At 44.5% G+C, this 4,615-nt stretch overlaps 1 pseudogene; it reads right to left on the bottom strand.

The window, feature by feature from the left end:
* Positions 1-740: 740 nt before the first annotated feature.
* Positions 741-4,615, bottom strand: part of LOC116549114 — a 14,575-nt pseudogene continuing 10,700 nt past the window's right edge.

Genomic DNA, 4,615 nt, shown 5'->3' with positions numbered 1-4,615 from the left:
CCAGGAGACTAACGATGAGGATGGGTCTGGTTTATTGGAGCCGTACCTTGGTCTTCAGAATCAGGTCAACTCTAGAGGGGAACTCAAGGCCAATCTTGAGCTGCTCTGGCATCATCTTATCCCCAGAAACCTCTCTGCCCCCTGCAACTCCCAGCTTTGCCCCTTCCAACTTTGGCATGCAAAATCCTCCCCCTTCACTGTGTCCCTGCTACCTGAGCCCAGATGCCAATTCTCAGTGGGGCTGAAAGCCCCAGCTTACTCAGAAATGAGCCGGGACTGATGTGGTTATCAGGTCATGGTGAGGACAAGGAGACCAAGCCCATGAGGAAAGCATCTTGCAAAATAGCTGCTAAAAGGGAGAACCTCATCCCTCCCACTGGTTAAATAAAAATATTGCCCCCCAAAAGATCAGCAAAAAGATGTTCATTGAAGTTTACTAACCTTAGGGTGTAACAGTTCAGGCCCCGGGATTTCCAATCTCTGTTTCAAAAGGTAAAGGATAGCCTCTGTGTCCAAGATTAAAATTAAGATTCTTATGAGATGAAGAGATTATAGGAATGCATACACAGTTAAACTCTGAGATCTATATCTGTGATATGTAGATAATTATTCTTTATGACATACAGACACATATGCAGTCACACACGGAAGTATTCAGTAGGTGCACAGGTATTTTATAGAAGACAAAATGTATATCGGGCAAAAAAGATCACATGGCTATAAACCAAAACAAATTTTTTCACTATGAAAATGCTTTAATAATGGTGTCTTTACAGCATGGGACATAGACAGGGAAAACAGCAAGTGCACACACAGTGGGACAGGCCAGAGGACAAGCTGGGAATGAATTAAGAGTTCTCACTGCTTCCTTACTTTCCCCGGTGACTGGAGGCTCTAGGCCACCTCCTCCTCGAACTTGCCTTCTTCCTTGGCCATGGCGTCCTGGTACTGTTGGTATTTGAACACCAGGTAATTCATGATGCTCTTGGCCTTGGTGAATTCCATCTTTTACAGGCCCTCACCTGTGTACCAGTGCAGAAAGATCTTGTGTGGAAACATGGCTGTGAACTGCTCTGAGATGCACTAGAACACCTCCTGGATGGGTCTCCTGTTGCCAATGAAGGGGGTGGGCATTTTTAGCCCGTGGGGTGGGATGTCACAAACAGCCATTTTCTCATTGTTGGGGATCCACTCACCAAAGTAGCTGCTGTTCTTGTTTTGGACATTAAGCATTTGCTCATCCACCTCCTTCATGGACATGCAGCCCCTGAACATGGTGGCCACTATCAGGTAGCAGCCATGGTGGGGGTCACAGGCTGCCATCCTGTTCTTGGCATCCAACATCTGCTGGGTGAGCTCGGGCACTGTCAGGGCTTGTGACTGCTGGCTTCCCTGGCTGGTCAGCAGGGCAAAACTGGGTATGAAGAAGTGCCGGTGGGAATGGAACCATATTCACAGCCAGCTTCTGCAAGTCAGAATTGACCTGTTGGCAGATACTAGGTGGTTCAGGTCACTGTAGGTGGGCGTAGCAGCTTTAGGGTTCCAAAGCAGATGTCATAGAGAGCTTCATTATAGATGCAGTAGGTCTCATCTGTGTTTCCTATGAGCTGGTGGATGGAGAGGGTGACATTGTTGGGTTTCACCACTATGTCTGACACCTTGGGTGAGGGCACCACACTGAACATGTTCATGATCCTGCCTGGGTACTCCTTCCAGATCTTGTTGATGAGGAGACCCACCCCAGACCCAGTCCCCCCACCTAGGGGGGCCTGGCCACTTTGCTGCTTTATTTTGTATTTTCTAATATACTTCTGGATTCAATATGCTGTTTCTTAATTTTATGTTCAGATAACTTTATGTTAGTTACTATGTACCTAACAAATGTTTTCTTTCATTTATTTAAAATGTTTAGATTGATAGAGGGCTAGGCAAGGTGGCTTACACCTGTAATCCCAATACTTTGGGAGGTGGAGGTGGGTGGATAACAAGGTCAGGAGTTAGAGACCAGCCTGATCAACATGGTGAAACCACGTCTCCACTAAATACAAAAATGGGCTGGGTGTGGTGGCATGTGCCTGTAATCCCAGCTACTCAGGAGGCTGAGACAGGAGAATCGCTTCAACTGGGGAGGTGGAGGCTGCCGTGAGCCAAGATCACGTGTTCAGATGTGTTGGGGTCAAATATAAACACTCTCTGTCTCCTCCTATTCTCTGTTGGGTCTCAAAAGTGGGTTAGGAAAAACTGTTCCAAGAGTGGGCATGTCAAGCATTGATGAAGGGGAAGGGAGGATAAAGGAAAAGTTGAACAAATTAAATTCTGGGTTAATTTAGAGTTATTCTGATTTCTGTGAAATCAGTTCAAGTTTCAGCAAACAGTAACCCTCTTGACAAAAAAAGAAGAAAAAGGAAATAAATCATTCTGAATTCTGATTTTGGATGATAAAGGACAACTATTTGCTTTTACCCCTTCCACAAAGAAATGAAACAATTTGGGAAGACATCTCAAGAGATTCAGAAGAACAAGGCAAGGTAAGCGCTGTGGTTTGAATGCCTCCAAAGCTCATGTTGAAATTTGCCATTGTGATGACATCAAGACGTGAGACCTGGCCTGGCACAGTGGCTCATGTCTGTAATCCCAGCACTTTGGAACGTCGAAGTGGGTGGATCTCCTGAGGTCAGGACTTCACAAACAGCCTGGTCAACATGGTGAAACCCCATCTCTACTAAAAACACAAAAATTACCTGGGCGTGATCTTGGGAGCCTGTAATCCCAGCTACTTGCATGGCTGAGGCAGCAAAATCACTTGCATCCTGGAGGTGGAGTTTGCAGTTAGCCGAGATCGTGCCATTGCACTCCAGCCTGGGCAATGAGCAAAATTCCACCTAAAAGAAAAGAAAAAAGAAAAAAAGAAAAGAAAAGAGTAAAAGGTTGGGCGTTTAAGAGTTGATTAAGTCGTGAGGCCTCTGCCCTCATGAATGGATTAATGTTGGTATCTGGAGAGTATATTTGGTTATCCAGGGAGTGGGCTTCTGATAAAAGGGTAAGTTCAGTTTCCATCACCTCACTGTGACCTCTGCATGCTTGCCCCTCTGCTATGGTATGGCACTGCAAGAAGGCCCTCACAAGTTGTGGTCCCTTGATCTTAGACTCCTCAGCCTGGAAGCCAAATAAACTTCTATTCTTTTTTCTTTTTTCCTTTTTTTTTGGATGAAATCTCACTCTGTCACCCAGACTGGAGTGCAGTGGCACGATCTTAGCTCATTGCAACTTCTGCCTCCCAGCTTCAAGCAGTTCTCCTGCCTCAGACTCCTGAGTAGCTGGGATTACAGGTGTGCACCAGCTCGCCCAGCTAATTGATATCTTACCAACCAAAACGCAGCATAGGACAACGCAAATTCACAGATGAATTCTGTCAGATGTACAAATAACAGCTAGTTCCATTCCTGCTGAATCTCTTCCAATCACTTGAAGAGAAGGGACTGCTTGCTCCCTGAAACAGTCTCTGAAGCCAGTATCATCCTCCTACCCAAACCTGGCAAAGACAGAACAAAAGAAGAAAACTTCAGGCTGATATTTTTGAAGAACATTAATGCAAAAACTTCAACCTTAAGAAAATACTGGCAAACTGAATCCAGCAGCACATCAAAAAGTTTATCCACCATGATCAGGTAGCCTGTATCCCCAGGATGCAAGGTTAGTTCAACATATGGAAATCAATAAATGTGATTTATCACATAAACAGAACTAAAGACAAAAACAACATTATTATCTAAATAGATGCAGAAAAGGCCTTCAATAAAATTCAACAACTCTTCATAATTAAAACTCTCAATAGGCCGGGCGTGGTGGCTCACTCCTGTAATCCAAGCACTTTGGAGGCCAAGGTGGGCAGATCACCTGAGGTCGGGTGTTCAAGACCAGCCTGACCAACATGGGGAAACCCCGTCTTTATAAAAACAATAACAACAACAACAACAACTCTCAATAAACTAGATATTGAAGGAATATACCTCAAAATAATAGCCATATATGACAAATGCACAGCCAATATCATACTGAATTGGCAAAAGTTGGAAGCATTCCCTTTGAAAACTGGCACAAGACAAGGATGTGCCTTCTCTCACCACTCCTGTTCAACATAGTATTGGATGTCCTGGCCAGGGCAATAAGGCAAGAGAAAAAAATAATGGGCATGCAAATAGAAAAACAGAAGTCAAACTATCCCTGTTTTTCAAAAAAAAAAAAAAAAAGAGATATAGTATACCATGTGGAACCACGGGCTTACATTTCTTTAGACCAAGGAACACACTTTACAGCCCATAGTGTCAAACAGAGGGAAAAGAGATGTCACACAAAAGGGATACCAAATGGGAGGATGAGCCGGCATGGTGGGGAGTGAGTAGGGATGTGAGCATGGTTGGTGGGGAGTGGGAAGGGGACTGAGCAGTACAGAGGTTCTACTTAAAATTCTGGACCACACTAGTGTGCTTTAGGTATCCTTTTTGCTAAGATGCCTTCTAAAAGAACGTGGAACTTTCCATGCATCCTGTGGTAGATGTCTTTTATTTTGTGTGTGTGTGTGTGTGTGTGTGTGTGTGTGTGTGTGTGTGTGTGT

Source organism: Sapajus apella, unplaced genomic scaffold (assembly GCF_009761245.1).
Source record: "Sapajus apella isolate SASKATOON/1434 unplaced genomic scaffold, GSC_monkey_1.0 scaffold6, whole genome shotgun sequence".
Taxonomy (NCBI): Eukaryota; Metazoa; Chordata; class Mammalia; order Primates; family Cebidae; genus Sapajus; species Sapajus apella.
This window is presented reverse-complemented; position numbering and strand designations above follow the sequence as displayed.